Consider the following 20,397-nt stretch of genomic DNA (forward strand, 5'->3'; position numbering starts at 1 on the left):
TGTATGGGGCAGGATACGATCCCGCAAAAAGCTAGGTCCTGTGCCATGGAGCGCTTTAAAGATAGCAATGGAGCCAGTAGTGTTGGTTGGTAAACATTTAGCAGCATTCCACTGTTGAAAGTAGAAGTTTAAGAAGGCCTTTTTGAAGAAAATATGGGGGAAAAATGTGGTGAGGGAGCATTTTGCCTCTGCTTAACACATGGTCAAATTATGAGAAATTCTTTTAGGAAACTAAAATGGCAAATCACGATCTCTATTTTCAACTTGAAGTAAGATGACATGGTGGAAGTTACATTTGTGGTAGGCTGGAAGTGAATAGAAGATAATTTTTCCTGCCCTCTAGAAATATTTGCTGGCCTTAATTGCAGTGAGGCATGTTGGCACTGCATATTGCCCTAAGCTAGGACACAACTGTCAAAATGATTTCCTGAAGCATAAATTTGCATATGAAAATGTATACCTAAATCTACAGTACTTTGTTAGCAAGCACAACTGGTTCCAGTGAAATGATCCTTAACCAAAATGGTCACTAAATGAACATGTGGTTCAGAGAGAGAGATATATGCTGTGAAGATCATTGATTTGTTGCCATCGCTTCGTTGAGTGAGGGGTCTCTCCCGGCCGCCTTGAAAGAGGCGGTGGTGAGACCCTTGCTCAAGAATAATAATAATAATAAATAATAATAAATTTTATTTGATTAGCCGCAACCCTCTCCCGAAGGACTCGGGGCGGCGTACAATCAAAAGAATAAAATACACATAGGACACACATACATACGAAAAACAAGGACAATTACATTTGTGCATGAAGGAGAATAGACTTGTAAGTGAAGGACAATAAACACTGCTAAAAACACAATTAAAACACAGTTTAAAATCCCCTTAAATAAAAATTGCTAAATTAAAAACCCCTCAGGAGCGTAACGAAGTTATGGTTGAGCCAGGCCAGATATTTGAAAAAGGTGGGTCTTGAGCTTAACACGGAAGGAGCGGAGGTCTGTAGTGGTCCTAATATCCGGGGGGAGGTCATTCCACAGGGCTGGGCCCGCCACAGAGAAGGCTCTGCTCCTAGGCGCCGCCCCATGGCATTGTCTAGTGGACGGCACCTGGAGAAGTCCTTCTCTGTGCGAGCGAATAGGTCGTAGGGATGTGTGGGGCAGAATACGGTCCCGCAGGTAGCTAGGTCCTGAGCCATGGAGCGCTTTAAAGATCGTAATCAAGACCTTGAAACGCACTCGATAGACCACAGGAAGCCAGTGCAGCTCGCGCAGGTGTGGTGTCACATGGAAGTACCTGGTGCTCCCCATAATCACCCGCGCGGCCACATTCTGGACCAACTGTAGTCTCCGAGTGCATTTCAAGGGAAGCCCCATGTAGAGAGCGTTGCAGTAGTCCAGGCGAGACGTCACCAGCGCATGGGTGACTGTGCGTAGGGCGTCCCGGTCCAATAGGGGGCGCAATTGGCGCACCAGGCGAACCTGATGGAACGCCCCCCTGGCCACGGCTGTCACATGTTCATCCATGGACAGCCTGGCATCCAGGAGGACGCCCAAATTGCGCGCCCGCTCCACGGGGGCGAGTTGAATGCCCCCAATGGCCAGAGATGGAATTATCTGGTTGAACCGGGGAGCCGGAACCCACAGCCACTCCGTCTTGGAAGGGTTGAGCCTGAGTCGGTTGTCATCCATCCAGACCCGTACGGCTTCCACACACCGGGACATCACTTCGACGGCCTCGTTGGGGTGGTTCGGGGTGGAAATGTACAGCTGAGTATCATCAGCGTACAGATGGTATCCCACCCCAAAACCACGGATGATCTCACCCAGCGGCTTCATGTATGTGTTGAACAGGAGTGGCGAGAGGACCGACCCCTGTGGCACCCCCACAGATAAGGGGGCTTAGGGTCGACCTCTGCTCCCCTGCCAACACACGTTGCGTCCTGCCGGAGAGGTAGGAGCCGAACCACCGCAAGACGGTGCCCCGGATCCCCAACCCCTCCAGTCGGTGCAACAGGATACCATGGTCGATGGTATCAAAAGCCGCCGAGAGATCTAATAGGACCAGGATAGAGGAACAGCCCCTATCTCTGGCCCTCCAGAGATCATCCACCAACGCGACCAAGACCGTCTCTGTGCTGTGCCCAGGGCGAAAGCCGGACTGGCGCGGGTCTAGATAATCATTCTCCTCCAGATGTCGTGGAAACTGAGAAGCCACCACACTCTCCATAACCTTCACCAAAAAGGGAAGGTTGGAGACAGGACGATAATTGACCAGCTCCATAGGGTCCAGGGAAGGCTTCTTGAGCAAGGGTCTCACCACCGCCTCTTTCAAGGCGGCCGGGAGAGACCCCTCACCCAACGAAGCGTTCACTAGGTCCAGGAGCCAGTCGCGTGTAACCTCCCAGGATGCCAGTACAAGCCAGGAGGGACACGGGTCCAGTAAACATGTGGTAGGTCGCAGTCGCCCACGCAATCTGTCCAAATCCTCGGTGACAACCAAGTCAAACTCCTCCCAAAAAGGTTTCTCAAGACTCGCCACTGGCGTCTCGACTGGGCCACTGAAGGGGACCCAATCCTTCCGGATTTGAGCGACTTTATCCTGCAGATATTTCCCAAACTCCTCTGCCCTGCCCTGTAAAGAGGCCTCCCGTGGCCTCTGAAACTGAAGCCTTCCCTGGACCCTACGGAGCTGGCCAATTATCGTCCTGTCTCCAACCTTCCCTTTTTGGCGAAGGTTGTAGAGAGTGTGGTGGCTTCTCAGTTTCCACGACATCTGGAGGAGAATGATTATCTAGACCCGCGCCAGTCCGGCTTTCGCCCTGGGCACAGCACAGAGACGGCCTTGGTCACGTTGGTAGATGATCTCTGGAGGGCCAGAGATAGGGGCTGTTCCTCTATCCTGGTCCTATTAGACCTCTTGGCGGCTTTTGATACCATCGACCATGGTATCCTGTTGCACCGACTGGAGGGGTTGGGGGTCCGGGGCACCGTTTTGCGGTGGTTCGGATCCTACCTCTCCGGCCGGACGCAACGTCTGTTGGCAGGGGAGCAGAGGTCGACCCTAAGCCCCCTTACTTGTGGGGTGCCACAGGGGTCGGTCCTCTCGCCACTCCTGTTCAACACATACATGAAGCTGCTGGGTGAGATCATCCGTGGTTTCGGGGTGGGATATCATCTGTACGCTGATGATACTCAGCTGTACATTTCCACCCCGAACCACCCCAACGAGGCCGTCGAAGTGATGTCCCGGTGTGTGGAAGCCGTACGGGTCTGGATGGATGACAACCGACTCAGGCTCAACCCTTCCAAGACGGAGTGGCTGTGGGTTCCGGCTCCCCGGTTCAACCAGATAATTCCATCTCTGGCCATTGGGGGCATTCAACTCGCCCCCGTGGAGCGGGCGCGCAATTTGGGCGTCCTCCTGGATGCCAGGCTGTCCATTGATGAACATGTGACAGCCATGGCCAGGGGGGCGTTCCACCAGGTTCGCCTGGTGCGCCAATTAGACCCCCTATTGGACCGGGACGCCCTACGCACAGTCACCCATGCGCGGTGACGTCTCGCCTGGACTACTGTAACGCTCTCTACATGGGGCTTCCCTTGAAATGCACTCGGAGACTGCAGTTGGTCCAGAATGCGGCCGCGCGGGTGATTATGGGGAGTACTAAGTACTCCCATGTGACACCTCTCCTGCACGAGCTGCACTGGCTTCCTGTGGTCTATCGAGTGCGTTTCAAGGTCTTGATTACGATCTTTAAAGCGCTCCATGGCTCAGGACCTAGTTATCTGCGGGATCGTATTCTGCCCCATACATCCCTACGACCCATCCGCTCGCACAGAGAGGGACTTCTCCAGGTGCCGTCCACCAGACAGTGCCATGGGGCGGCGCCTAGGAGCAGAGCCTTCTCTGTGGCGGGCCCAGCCCTGTGGAATGACCTTCCCCCGGATATTAGGACCACTACTGACCTCCGCTCCTTCCGTGTTAAGCTCAAGACCCACCTTTTCCAAATAGCTGGCCTGGCTCAACCATAACTTCGTAACGCTCCTGATGGGTTTTTTAATTTAGTAATTTTATTTAAGGGGATTTTAAATTGTGTTTTTAATTGTCTTTCACTTATAAGTCAACTCTCCTCCATGCACATATGTATATGTCTCTGTTCTTTTTGTATATATGTTTGTCTTATGTGTATTTTTATCCGTTTTGATTGTACGCCGCCCCGAGTCCTTCGGGAGAGGGTTGCGGCTAATCAAATAAAATTATTATTATTATTATTATTATTATTATTATTATTATTATTATTATTATTATTATTATTATTATTATTATTATTATTATTATTTATATAAATTTGTCTCATACATCAATGAGGAGGCATGATGATTCAGTGCCTTAAGGATACCAGAGATGGTCTCAACACCAGCGATTCAAGACCTAGCTCTTCATGGCAGGGTGAGCTCTTGTCACTCACTTCAGCTTCTGTCCACCCAACAGTTTAAAAGCATGTTCTATGCAGATAGAATTGATAGATAGATAGATAGATAGATAGATAGATAGATAGATAGATAGATAGATAGATAGATAGGTAGGTAGGTAGGTAGGTAGGTAGGTAGGTAGGTAGGTAGGTAGGTAGGTAGGTAGGTAGATAGGTAGATAGGTAGATAGGTAGATAGGTAGATAGGTAGATAGGTAGATAGGCAGATAGGCAGATAGGCAGATAGGCAGATAGGCAGATAGGCAGATAGGCAGACAGGCAGACAGGCAGACAGGCAGACAGGCAGGCAGACAGACAGGCAGGCAGACAGACAGACAGACAGACAGACAGACAGACAGACAGACACCACTTTGGTGAGAAGACAAATTGGTGCTCTGTAGGGGAAGTTACAATCCTGATGGCTGCAAACATTCCCAGTTGTGGCACCCATTTACAAGGCAGCTCCAGGAAGAGAGGAGGACTTAGGTGCTTCTGCAGGAAGATCATCTCATCTTTCTCTCTGGTGCAAAGCCATCTCACCCTCCCGTGGCTTACCTTGGGAAGTGTGCAAATGTGTCCTATAACTGAAGAATCTTCTTGTATCAGAAGCGAAATGTCTTCAAGAAAAACAAAACAAAACAAAGTCCAGTTGCCTTTGTTGAAAAAGCACCTTTGGGAATAACAGGGCTGGTGCCTTGGCAAAGCTTCTTGGCAATAACATTGGTGTCCCGGCTACTGTAATAAAACCATACACAAATAAAAATGATACAAATTTCTTCTGGCACAGAAGAATAATTTGGGGATAAATGAATGCATTGGCTGTATTATTTTTTTACCACTTATTATTACCAGGGGTGGGTTGCTGCTGGTTTTACTACCGGTTCACAACCCACACACACGCCAGAACCCACCTCTGCTTATTGCCATTGTATTTGTGAATGACTGCTTTCTGATGCAATTGTTGAACAAGGACTACCTGTATATAACTTGTGCTTAAGCTATAATTTCTCAAACAAGTAGTTAAACTCTAGAGTTACACAGTTTGCTTAGTTTGCTTTGCTTTTTTGGTATGCCAAAGCAATTGCAAGTAGTTTCTTTGGGCATGTTAAAAACAGATCAGTCCATGTCTCCATTTTAATCATTTTTATCAATAGCCCAGGGGTGGGTTCCTACCGTTTCAGACCTGTTTGGCCAAACCGATAGTGGTTTGGTGGCCTGGGTTGCTGGAACTGGCAGCAACCCAGGCCTGCCACACCCTTGAACTGGTTCTTTGGGCGCCACCGTAGGCGCTACCATCTTGTTTTTTGTTTCTGTGCAGGCACAGAGCAATTTCTATTGCAATGTGCATGTGCACGCAGTATACCCACAAGCGAACCGGCAGTAATGACTGCCACAACCCACTCCTGCGATAGCCATAACCCAAGCTGAGCACTTGATGTTTCTAGAGGGTGGAATAGATGCAGATTGGATATTTTCCAAAGGATATCAGAAGTTATTTGTGACCTCATTCTGAAATAAAACCATGCCATAAATGTTCACAGTCTGATTTTTTTCCCCTGTAGGATTATAACAGCAGCATAAAAACCAAATTTACATCATTCATGGATTAATGCATTCAGCTCATGTTCACATATTAGGACACATAATATGCTATTGCACATGCTTATTACTGCATAATTAATTGAAATAATATTTTATTTGGACATGACGTTGCATGTACTGAAGTTTATAAAACCACATCAAATAGCTGAGAACACAACAACTGCTTTGAACTCACTTAAAAGTGCCCTTTTTAGAGAGCTGGCACAACACATTTCTGCAGATGCACAGCATTTGAAATAATATATACAGGTGTCTAACAAAGGTGATCACAAATAACTCCCGTACCCTAGGAACGAAAATGACATGTGGATATATGCTAAAACTGATCTTTATAAAAAATCATTTTATAAGCAAACATCTGTGCTGTTATAAAAGTTAATCGCTGGAGCATTCTCTCTACACCAACTCACACAGAACAATGCTTGGAAGGTGAACCTCTTTGAACTGTAGAGCTTTGGCATCATTCAGTAAAGCCAGCAGAGTTTTTAATGACTTTTATGAAGAGTGGTCATGTTATCATGTCTGATATTTATAGGTCACCCAATGCTGCTATTTGTATATCTCTGAAAATGATCCTATATATGACCATATATAGGTATTATATGGTGTGCGGGTGTCTGTGTGTGTGTGTGTCTGTGTGTGTGCACATAATGGTCAGCAGTTAAAGATGCTGAGTTTGTCAGATAGAAAACTATCTGGGTTTCAGGCCCGAGTGTCATGCAATGGGGTGAGCTCCCATCCTTACTCCAGCTCCTGCCCACCTAGCAGGTTGAAAGCATGCAAATGCAAATAGATACCAAATAGATAGGTACCACTTTGGTGGGTATCTAAGAGCATTCCATGCACCTTGGCGTATAGTCATGTTGGCCACATGACCATGGAAATGTCTTTGGACAATGCTGGCTCTCTCCCTCAAGAAACAAAGATGAGCAAATCCCCCTAGAGTTGGACATGACTGGACAAGGGAAACCTCACATATTATACTGTATCCTAGGGTCCCCAACCCTCAAGATACAGACTGATACCAGTCCATAGCCTGTTAGGAACCAAGCTGTGCAAGCAGCAAGTGAGCAAAGCTTCCTCTACCCATGCACGGGATGAAGGTTATACATGAAACCATTCCTGGGCCCCCAGACTGTGGAAAAAGTATTTTCCCTGAAAATGGTCCCTAGTGCCAGAAAGTTGGGGGCCATTGTTACATACATGCATACATACGTACAATTACTAATACTGCTACAGTATTATTATGAGCCTATATATGATAATATAGCTAATTTGGTGTAATTATTAAGGTGCTAGCCTTGAAACCAGGGAACTGTGAGTTCTAGTCCTGCCTTATCTGTGAAAGCTGAATGACTGATTGTATGTATGTATGGATACATATAAAGATATAATATATAAATGTAAAAACACATTAGGAGTCACTGCCTTTTCAAACATGTGCTAGCCTCAGTAGATTATTGTATATACCTCTTCTTCCTCTGTATCTTCTGAATTAATTTCAGTGAAAGTGATTTTGACATCACTGAAAAACGATCTTGATGAGAAAATATATCTTAGGTGAACTCTGCAAATACACATTTGGAATCTGATTTTTTATTAAAAAATATCCACAATATAGAACCTTTAGAAGTATGCAGCATTGCCCATTTTCATTCTTTTTTTAAAAAAAATATGCAACCTCCTCTTTTCCAAGGAGTGAAAATCACTATGCTAAAATCAGATGAATAATGCTTCAGTCATGGAAGACTCTTGTGACTTCCTGCATGTGGGAACTTAGTATCAGAACAAGTTTCATCTATCTGTCATGGGATATTTGAAAACAAACATACCTCCTACGGATCAGTTCAATATTCATGTATCCTTCCTGCTGAGGAGATAATGAAAAAGGAAAGGAAGAGAAGAAATCCAGTTTTTTTTTCCCCAATATAGAAAAGAGAGGCATAGTTGGTAACAAACAATTCAAGTACAGGAGTAGCAGAAACATGTAAAAACAGACACTATCAGTTCCAAGTAGTTTGAGATAGGTCTCTTTTGTGATTGAATCTGGGATAGCATGCATGCAAAAAAAAAAAAAAAGGACCTTTATCATTGGGCTACAGATGTTCCACTCCATGAATGCAAGCCAGAATTTGGCAGAATATAACAGATCATGCAGAAATCTATTTGGCACGAAATAGGGAGCTAACTTCACAGTGACTGGATCAAAGCCATGCATATCTGCAATTCCTCTGTGGCTACCTGACTTAATGTGATATGAGGCTGCACAAGGGACATTGTCACAGAAAGGATGCCAAAGTTTTTGCTTCTCAGGATAACTTTGTCACATTTCCAGTTTTCTATTCCAACTAGCAGGTGGTAATGCATTTCTGGAAAGCTATCAAGCTTTATATTTGGTGTCCCTTTAGGCATTACTATCAAGAGGAAATAAAAGACATAATGGGCTTGTCAAATGGAACATCTAACCATCTCTGATACTTCACAGATCCTCCTAAACGTTTATGTTACAAGAGTAAACCAGAGCGGGGCTAATGGTGTTGTTAATATTTATTACATTCTTTCATAAATGTCATCCTTTCCCTAAAAATCTGATCTTGCATCGAGTTCCAGTGAAAATGAAAATTATGAGCTTTATTAATGATGATATCCTGCCAAGATTAAATAATCTCCAAAATTAATAGCTCTGTATTTCACTATTAGATACATAAGTCAACAACAGAAAATTAATATTTTCTTGCACAAAATCTATACTAATTAATTCACCTTGGCTGACCTTCAAACAGTTAAAGGTTGGACCTGGTTAGTGTTTGACTGGAAATCCACTATATCTCAGACCTATAACATAGAATAGGAATAAAAACAATCTATAAGAAGGAAATCACTATTATGTTGTTGCCAAAAATATGTACTAAGAGTTATACGTCACTCAAGGAAATCTGTATCATTTAATATCCTTCTTATGGTTCAACATTTTTAAATTTTTGGTGGTAGCATATTCAAACAATGAGGAGGCATAGTTGAGCCTGCATACATCTTAGGAACAAAAATTTCTTTTTATGTTTTAGCTCTGAGGGACAATGCCAATTTGGCTGCCAATGTTCTATAGTGAAACAGTTTTCTGAGTGTAGATTTTTATGGTTTTAAAATAGCATTATATAATAAATCATATAAAAGGAGAAGGCTTCTGAAAGGATTCTGAAATTTTTAAAATTAGAGATTCCTAAAAAGGGTTTTAGCAAAACAGATGACAAAACAGCCCAAGACTTGTGCTTCTGAAAACTGATGAGCAGTCCTTAAAAGGAGTGGGTTTTTTTTATTTAAAAAAGAGAATGATATAGGGAAATAGGCCGTCCAGGAAAAAAATGGCATACTCAATGAAGAAACAATCCATAGTGTGACAGCTATTTGCAGGTACAGTTTGTTTATTCTACTCTTTAGAAGATAGAAAACAGAAAAGAGAATAACAGAAATGGAAGGGAGCTTTGATGTCTCCTTAGTCCAACCCTTTGCTCAAGCAAGAGACCCTATACCACTCATGCCAAATGGTTCTCCAATCTCTTCTTAAAAGCCTCCTGTAAAGGAGCACTTCCAACCTATGGAAACAAGCAGTGGTGGGTTCCAGATCCCGTTGCAACTGGTACACTGCAATGGGGCCCGACATCCACTACATGCACACATGCAGCATGCGCGCAATGCAGGCGCTGTATGCTCTGTACGTGAAAGCCCTGATTGGCTCAAATACAGGTAAGGAGAGTGGGCAGGCAGGTGGGCCCTCCAGAGCACCACACCTGAATGTACCTAAACCGTACTGGGGTCGTACTGGTCGTATCCCACCACTGGAAGCAAGCCATTCCACTGGTTAATTCTTCTCTCTGTCAGGATTTTTTTTCTTAATTCAAAAATGGATATCTCTTTCTTAAGCTTTGGAGAATAGGCTGACCACCTCTTCTCTGTGACAGCCCAGGCTGCAAGATAGCAGTCTTCTGATATTTGATGGGCTGTCACAGAGAAAAGGTGGTCAATCTATTCTCCAAAGCTTAAGAAAGAGACATCCATTTTGTCTCTTGTCTATCTTGTCACTCGTAGACTTTCGCACTTCGACATTACCTGTTTCTGCAACTCTTGAGCCATGGTGGCACAGTGGTTAGAGTGCAGCACGACAGGCTACTTCGGCTGACTGCTGGCTGCTTGCAATTTGGCAGTTCAAATCTCACTAGTCTCAAGGTTGACTCAGTCTTCCATCCTTCCATTCCTCTGAGGTGGGCAAAAATGAGGACCCAAATTGTTGGGGGCAATATGCTGACTCTGTAAACCACTTAGAGAGGACTGGGAAGCACTGGAAAGTTGTATATACATCTAAGTGCTATTGCTTCATTGTATGAATTCCAGTCTCTAGTCCCCTGTACAGTTTCTAGAGTCTCAAAGTCTTTTTTCCCCCTCATGGTAACAAAAACTGGGTGGAATGCTCTTGCCTGTGGAGTATAAAACTTCACATGATCTTGATTCTATTCCTCTATTAATGCAGCCTAGGACTGCACTGGCCTTTTTGGCAGCTGTGGCACACCACTGATTAATACTTAAGTAAACATCTTTCTGTTTCAACTACCGGTAGTACTTTGCACTATGGACATAGCGACTTTATTTTATTCTTTGGATGAGAACATTTTTGATACATATTAAATTGAACACTTTTAATACACTGCATTTTATGGATTGGTATATAATTTATATTTATTTTAGGTTTAGATTTATATGGCTGCCCACTTCACAATAATTTCTGGGAAAGGTACCATTTAAGAAACATGAACAATGAGAATTAATAATAAAATGAACTATAATAGAAATAATATACTATACCTGCAGAACAGCAACAACAAAACCACAAGATAACAGAAAAAGAACAACCTTTTTTGCCACAATTGTTAAGTGAATCACTGCAGTTGTTACATTAATAACATGGTTGTTAAGTAAATCTGGTTTCCTCATTAAATTTGCCTGTCAGAAGGTCACAAAAGAGGATCAGGCTGTTAGAATAGAATAGAATAACAAAGTTAGAAGGAACCCTGGAGGTCTTCTAGTCTAACCCCCTGTTTAGGCAGGAAACTTACACCACAAATGGTTATTTAATCTCTTCTTAAAAACTTCCAGTGTTTGGAGTATTCAGAACTTCTGGAGGCAACTTTTTTCACCGATTAGTTGTTCTAACTGTCAGGAAATTTCTCCTTAGTTCTAGGTTGCTTCCCTCTTGATTAGTTTCCACCCCTTGCTTCTTGTCCTGCCCTCAGGTGCTTTGGAGAATAGCTTGACTCCAGGGGTGAAATCAACTTATCTTCACTACTGGTTTGCAAATGTGAGTGCACATGCCACCTCTGCACACATACAGGACCTTCCGCGCATGTGCAGATTGTCAAAAATGGGATGTGATGACATCCAGGAAGATGGGGGAGCCTCATGCCGCCACTGCTACCGATTTGCCCGAACCGGATAGAACGGGGTGAATTTCACCACTGCTTGACTCCCTCTTCTTTACGGCAGCCCCTGAGATATTGGAACACTGCTTATCACTCCTAGTCCTTTTTTTCATTAAACTAGACATACCCAGTTCCTGCAACCGTTCTTCATATGTTTTAGCCTCCAGTCCCCTAATCATCTTTGTTGCTCTTCTCTGCACTTTTTCAAGAGTCTCCGCATCTTTTTTTTTTTTACATTGTGGCAACCATCCCATGATCTTGGCACACTGTAATCATCATAAATATGAGCCTGTTGCCAAAATTGGATTATGTTATCATAGGGATGCTGTAATGGTCTTAAGTGTGAAAAATGGTCATAAATCACTTTTTTCAGTGCTGTTTTAACTTTGAATGGTTACTAAGTAAATGGTTGTAAATTGAAGAGTATTAATCCAAACTTTGAGAAAATTAAGTTTCCACTGGAAGGATTGTTTCATGGAAAGTATGTGAAATATGCCCGTTATTCTGGATTTCACAGGACAAGCAGAACTATTAATGATATCTGACATTAAAGCAACAGGTGAGCACAGCTAATGCTCCTAAAAGCAGGAAACCTTGGCTAGATATCTTTCCTCCTATTAATACTGACTAGAAACTTTCATGGAGGAAAAAAAAGAAATAACTAATGCTGCTGCATTCTCACTCTTAAATGCTGAAGCTGGTCCAGAAGGACATAATAAGGGCATGCAGGACTGACTTTGAGCAGTGACGTGCAGTCAGGTGAGGCAGGGGAGGCACAGTCTCACCACTGTCATCATGAAAAAAAATGTGAAAGGAAAAAGGCGAGAGCTGAGGTCAGGCTGAGCTAGTTGCTGCCTCACTGTGGATGACACTGCTTAACTGTTTAAAAAAGCCTCTAAAAAGCGCCTTTTACTATGAGGCAGGAGAACTGCATGCCTCTTCTAGTCTGACTTTAGGCGTTTTTATGATCATTCGAGCAGAGTTAAGCAAGGGTTAAAAGCCTAAAAATTCCTGACGTAGGTGAGGCACGCAGTTCTCCTGCCTCATAGTAGAGGGCGCTCGTTTGGGCGGGGCTTCTTCAGAGGACCCGAGGCAAGAGCAGAGTTGAAATCCTCTCTGAAACATCTGGAAAATGTACGTGTGGGTCGGAGGGAGGGGGAGGAATTCAAACTTCATCCTCCTGGTGCGGGGCTTTGGGAAAAGGCAGGCAAAGCCACGTTGCCTTTTCAAACCTGTAATCAGTGAAGCTGGGCTGGATCCTTCCGGGGCTGGGGGAAAGTGTGTGTGCTCCAGTATGGCTCTTTGACTGGCTTTCTGTCTCCTCCTGTGGTCTCCTCGCTGGTGCTCTTCCCTCCAATCCAACTTTGTATGTGTGTGTGTGTGTTTGAGAGAGAGTGAGTGAGTGAGAGGGAAGGGGGTAGGAGAGATAGTCCAATCCAACTTCTCTCTGTGTATGTGTGTGTTTGAGAGAGGTGGGAGGGAGGGAGAGGGAGGAAAGAGGGGAAGGGAGAAGAAAAAGAAAAAAGTAAGATTCATTTGCAAAGGAGAAAAACAAATACTGTCGCTTTAAATCGGAAGTGAGCATGCCTGGCTGTGGAATTCTGGGAGTTGAGTCCACAAGTCTAGAAAAATTTGAAACCCACCACTGTGTCAGTGCCTCACCAGCCATAAACCTTATCACATGTCACTGACTTTGAGAGATGTAAGAGCTCCAGCCAGGTAATAGTTAGATAAGAGGCAAGTTAGCAAGCAGGATCTAGCAAATACCTGAGAAGGGACTCCATAATTTCTTGTACTATAACGGCAATAGGAAACATGTATTTTTTAGACTTGGAAGACTGATCTGCCTGCCAAACTCATTCCCACATAACAGCAATAGTACTTAGACTTACTGTATATACTGCTTCATAGTGCTTTTACAGCTCTCTCTAAGTGGTTTACAGAATCAGCATATTGCCCCCAACAATCTGGGTCCTCATTTTACTCACCTCTGAAGGATGGAAGGCTGAGTCAACCTTGAGCCTGGTGAGATTTGAACTGCTGAACTGCAGCTAGCAGTCAGCTAAAGTAGCCTGCAGTACTGCACTCTAAATACTGCACCACCTCAGCTCTATTGCAGATAGAATGTTCAATGGTAGGACAAGGTGTCAATAGGTCAAGAATAGCTAGGAATGGATGCACTATCTCCATCCCAGTCCAACTAGTGTTCATTGAAACATATGATCGATGCTATCTAGACGGTGCAGTTTAGTAGTTAAAATGCTGTACTAGCAGTGGAGAGATTCAGGTTCTAGTCCTTCCTTAGGCATAGTGAACCTATCACATAACTATTGTGGTCTGATAAACTGAGCAATACTACTGGCTCTAATTTTTCTCAATTTGTGTATACAGTAGATGTAGGTGTCTCTCTCTGTCTGACTATCTAGCAATCTTTGTGTTTGTGTGTGTGTGTGTGTGTGTGTGTGTGTGTGTGTGAGTGAGGGTGGAAGTCCAAATGAGAACAGCTAAGGGAATAAAGAAATATAGTAATATAGAAATGAATGCAAAACTAGGCTCTAAAAAATATTTATACAGTATATCATTTAATAAAATATTTCTAATAATATTATAGAAAAATACCAAAGTGATGATCTAGTGCAGTAAGCCTGGGCATAATCTTCATAAAATATATATTTTGCAGAAATTACATTTTATCAGCTATATATTAGTCAACCAAATGTACCTACCCTGCTCATAAAGTTCTGCAGCATTAAATTTCTACTGTTTTGTTTTGAGCTTGTGACTGTAATAGTACCGGGGCAAGAAAAGGAACTACTGAACGGGAAACCATAAGTGGCTATATAAAATATAACAGTAAGTTTGCAAATTTAAATATGCTGAGCAAGGTGCAACCTTGTCACCTCTCTCAGTCATTTTTTTTCTCCTTCTGAATTAATATTGTTACTGAAAAGAACATCTGACACTATTGAGAGCAGAACTGCAGATTTCCAAGAGTTCAGTAATAGCTTCAAGGAAAGTTAAAATAATTCTGGTGACCTCAGTAGATACATAAAATGGAAGCCTGAATGTTGAATGCCAATATTTGCATTTCCAGAAATTAGATGAACAGAAATGTGCTAGCTGGCATTTGAATTGTCGGGCAACCAGTTTCTTGGCAGTCGGATATGCTGCTTCTTCTTTTTTTCTCTCTTCCAGATACACAATACATCTTTTTGTTCCAGAATTTTAACTACGAATTTGAAGAGGGGAGAGGAAGCTTTCATTTGTTTCAGACCTAGCAATTAATGCACCCATGCACTCCTTTATTTTACTTTCTTAGAGCCTTCCTCTCAAATCTGTTAGTACAATTCATGCTGTCTTTTTTAAAACCTATTTCAAAGTTGAAATTGTTTTATCATTTAACTTGGAGGATTCACTCAACCCATATTTTCCAGTTTGGCCAGATTCGTAAATACCTCGCATTTCTTACACTTCCAACCATAAATCACAACTTCATTCCTTGTTCTCTCTGAGGGCAGTAGAGGAGAGGAGAAAAAGGGATTCAGTAGGCACAAGGAACAAGCCAGACTATTCACCCCTGAATCTATGACACTGTGATTGAGAGACTTAAAATGTATATCGCTGAAGGGCAGTGATTGATCTGCTGCTTAAGATATGGTACCAAATGGAACACTTGAGAGGAGGAAGAGGAGGAGGACGAAGAAGAAAAAGAGAAAGATCATCAAATCTTCAGACATCAGCATGTGAGACATACAAGACATTGTTTTCATGAACAAAACACAATTTTAAAATGACATTAGGTGTATTCTTCCTACTGGTTAATTTAAATTTATATTACAATGTCCACAAATTCACCATTGGAAATATCTCTAATTAACATATTGTTGCAATAATGAGTGCATCTTCAGATGTTAAAAAATCAGTCATATTAGCCTCTTTTCTCCTGGCTACTTTTCTGTACTTTTAACAGCTGTGCAAGAAGCAGAAATGATTACAGAAGGTTGTTTGATTTATTTATATCGTTTATCTTTAGCATGGCGATTACATCTGAGTCCTAGTCATTGCATCCTCCTCCTCTTCTTCCCTGATGCAAATAACAGATAGACATGCTACATTAAGGGCTTCAAAAGTCTATTTTCTTAGCAGAAGAATAAGAAATATAAATAGAAACAAGAATGAAATCAGGTATAGAAAATGGCAATTTCTAGAAGTGTCAACTTTTCTTGGGGTTCAAGTTCACAAATGAATCACAGAAAAGTGGGAAAAAAATAAGATTCAGAATTTATTTTCTCCCCCCCCCCCCAAAAAAAAAAACACCCACCAACAACACACCTCTCCCTCTGCGCTCTCAAACTTCAGTAAGGAGCCTTGGAAATAGTCAGAAATGATTATTTTAAAGTTGACTTGAAAAGAAAGCTAGACATTTTAGCACCCACAAAACGGCTTTATTTTATTGGCAGCCTGCATAGAATCCTGATTCTAAATAGAATCATTTATCTTAAAAAGGTAGCTTCATTTTTCCACTGAGTCATTTGCAGGATTAGCAGTGTGGGGTTAATCCAGGCATAGTGATAGAAAATCTCAATAGTGGCATACAGTAATCCAATTATTAATATGCATTTTTCAAGTGTAAAATCAGTTCCAAATCAAACATGTGCTGAGCTTTTGTTTACATATAGACAAAGTTTCAGAGTCATCTTCACCATTCACATTAACTCTTTGAAAACTGCAGGGTTTTTTGCTGAAAAATTGAATTCATCAATATAAGCAATTCAAATACCAGAAAAAGGCAACAAATTTGACTCTATAATATGTTCGCTCTCAATAAGTCCCATTGCCTTCCAAATTGGAAACCTCTTTGACTTCAGCTATTGCAAAGAACTATTGGTTGATGGGAGCAAAATGTGTATTTATTTACAATATTTCAGTGCAACCAGGAATAGTTCATCTGCCTTTTTGCCTCTTAACCTGCTGTCTCTGAAGTTAAATTTCATTCATTCAAGACACTTTAATTGCACCCAGGCAACCTCCATCAGAGTACAGCTGTACAGAGTACAGCTTTTTTTCTACATTGATGCCTGTAATGCCTGCAATAAACTATTCAGTGGGACTGAAAATAGCAAAACAGATGAAAGGGAAAATAATACCTATAATGTACCTAAGATTTCAAATATATATATCAGCATATTATCAGTGACTTAAAGCAAAACAAAATTAAAATAAACCACAAAGCCAAAGACACTGGCAACTTTTGTCAAAGTTGCCTTAAAAACAATATGAAAAAAGGAAAACATATACTGTTGAAGTTAACTCTGACAACAAGCAAATGATGAAATTGAATCAGAATGGATGGTAGAAGCATCTTTCTGCTCATGAAAGTGGATAGCATTATAGCTCTGATCAAATGTAAATAGAATCAGAATCACCTCAGTGTGGAAGAAATAGTGGCTAAAGAATGATCAAACCATCATAAATCACAATTAGAGGAAGGGTGAGATCCACAGTTATAATGGGCACAGCATAATACACTTCCTCCTCATTTAGTGACTGTAACGGGCGGGGGAAGATCACTGATTGCTGTTACGTTATCTAGATAAAGTTCTCTCACACTATTACTCTCAAAAAATTTCAGCATCTGGGATCCCATCTCCAAGGCAATGTCAAGGTGAGGTGTGACCAAGGATGAATGCAGCCTGGATGCACTGGCAATAACTCACTGGTGTGTTATGTGACAGATGAATGCCAACCCATCTTAAATCTTAGATTTACAAGACAACCATCTGCCCTGTTGCACTGCATGGCGCTGATTGCTGGGCAGCAACAACAGGGACCGAAAGTTATCTCCATGCCATGGAAATATGAATGCTCCATTGGATATAGGGCATCTCCTTTCTTGATCACATCACAAATGACACCATTTGACAACATTTTGGTGTGGCACCAATTATAGAGAAGATGAAAGAAGGCAACTCCACTGGTATGAACATGTCCAGAGAGCAGCACCTTCCACCCTGGCCAAGACTGCCTACCACTAGAAGTCAATGGTTGGCAACCTTGCGGGTGTCCAAAACAGAAATGGCAAGACACCATCAACAAAGACATGCAAGTTGCATCAGGGATGCAGTTGACCATGCAAAGTGGCGTTCAATGATATGAAAAGTGTACCCTGCACCTGCAGGAATATGCTAGGCAGAAGAAGAAGATACTATTAGTCTCAAAGTTAATCTCACTCCCCTGATGTACTGTTTTTCCTTATGTTCAGTGCTTATATGTGAATGCTGATATGTGATGTGAAATATGTAATCATTGTTACCACTGCCTTGATTAGCTATTGTGTAGACAATAGAATATTGTCTTAGCAGAAAATGTCATCCTCATGGGAATTGTTGACAGTGGTGAGAGCCTGCAACTGCCTTCTCCTGAATCTTTCCTTTGGATATGCTATAGATGACCATGGCAATCTTTCTTGCTTTTTCCTCTTTGTTTCTCACAATGTTTTCATACATCTGCAGTCCTCAAGGTTATCCTACATTTGTTGGGTTATTCCAAGCCTGTCACTATCTCCTTTTCTTTTAATGACATTTGAGACAGTCAACCTCGATGGAGTTTAAAGAAAAGAATGGAAGTGGCAAAATTAAAGATTATATGAACATTTTTCCAGGATTTGCTATTGCTTAAAATGCATTATCAGTTCCAGATCTCTACTTATTCAGGGACAGTACTAGAAAGAAGATGTGATTAAAGATGGTTTTATGTAATGTTGCCATCTTTCAGAGACTCCATAAACCATTAATTTGTAGTGATATAATGTAATGTTACACTTTTCTATCTCAAATTTGTAGTATAGTATCATACTAAGTAGCATAGTCTCATACTTATCCTCTTCACTAAAAGGGCTACACAAAATCTGAACTATTTCTCTGCCTTATCAGCTAATATTGTACATTCTTCTATACAAATGGCTGTTGTTTTTTTAAATGTGAAAATATATTTGATAACAAATGTTAAAAGAAAACCAATGCCAATTTCAAACAGATGGCAGGGAATCTAAATGTATCTGGGAGGATATAAAAGTTGCCAGCACTGGCATAGGCAAACAAATAAAACTAAAAAAAAAATCCAAACCAACATAACATAAAATATGGCTTCCAAGTTTTAATTTAGCAAGCCTTCTTCTATGCAGTTTGTCTGAAAGCCTAGAGTTTGCAGTCAATAAATATCATAACAAGCTACTACTTTATCTGTTGAGGCTAAAATGATAGTGGACTGTAGAAGAATGGAGCAAGGGATAAATGGCAGAAAGCTTTTGTTTGTTATCTGATTCTGATCTATGAAATCTGTAATCCACAGTTTTATGTAGACCAGAGATGGGCTGCTGCAGAGTTTCATGTAGATCATAGCTAGTAGCGGCGGCGGGATGCTCTGCCGACCTGCCTGGACATTTCTGTGCATGTGCAGAAGTGTCATGCACGAGCACACATGGGGGTGTGCCTGAACCAGTGGTAACAATTCATTGAATCTGCTGTTGCTGCAAAGAATTCTGCCTCTCAAGCTTCATACCACCATCCTTCTTCAAAATTTGTATTAAGAACCCAAAGTAATAAGTGTCTGATTACTTCAGGATCCAATCTGGGTTGGTCACCGGTACCAATCGAGACTGGATTCTGTAACATTGTCCTGGGTCATGTATATTTGCCTTCATTCATGTCTGATGACTAATTCACTTGCCAACCTGTTTCTCTTAGTTCTTGCTTGCTGAATTTCTTACTTTTGATGCTCCCTAGCTTTTGTGCACTCAACTTGAATGTTTTCATATCATGTCAGATATATCCATGTCTTTCGTGGTATCCTGCAGTCTTTCTCCTCCTGTCACTGGTAAGCTCTGTGGATGGTGATAGTGTGCACTCTCTTCTGCTTCCAGAAGTCCTAAGGCTCTCTAATTCATCTTCCAGTCATTTACTTTCCCATGAGTCTATTCATCTTTTTCCATGGTGTGACAAGCTGCATTCAGATATTGCTTCCTGCTGGCTGTGTACATATTCATATAGAAAACCCAACTTTATTCATCCAAAGAAGTGCCAGCTGACAACCTGAAAGAGAAATTGTTCCAATATTTGTAAGCCCTTCCTTAATTCCAAACTATTCTATCTGAATAAGGTTGGGAATAAACTATGACAATGAGGTAATCACTCAAATAGTTAGATCTTATGCCATTATGTGCAGCATAATAGGTAACACTCAACACTTTTAAGTTGCACCCAAAAGCCTACTAGCAACTAATGCAGAGAATCCTTGTATTCCTCACCACCTAGTCAGAGTTGAAGAAGCTTCTAGGATGAGAAGTGAAAGATCTTCAAAGTAAAGCAAGGAAGTCCAGTTGCCTTTTGAAAACACATTTGACAACCATAACTTGAATGATTGAAAATATCTGCAGAAATGTAGCTATGCACTTTGGGATGAAAACCCTTCAAATGTAGCTCCCGCTACCGAATCAGTCGTGAAGAAAAGAGAATACCATTACTGAACTGGGCATGGCTAGTCTAGTGAAGAGAAGGACCAAGGGAGACATGATAGCAGTCTTCCAATATTTGAGGGGCTGCCACAGAGGGGAAGGGGTCAAACTATTTTCCAAGGCACCTGAAGGCCAGACAAGGAATAATGGATAGAAACTAACCAAATTCAAGCTAGAAATAAGGAGAAATTTTCTGACAGTGAGAACAACCAATGGAACAGCTTTCCTTTGGAAGTGGTGGGAGCTTCATCACTGGAGGCTTTCAGGAAGAAATTGGTTTGCCATTTGTCAGAAATGGTGTATGGTCTACTGCTTGAGCATTGGACTAGATGACCTACAAAG

Source organism: Natrix helvetica (genome assembly GCF_964273705.1).
Source record: "Natrix helvetica genome assembly, chromosome: 2".
Lineage (NCBI taxonomy): Eukaryota > Metazoa > Chordata > Lepidosauria > Squamata > Natricidae > Natrix > Natrix helvetica.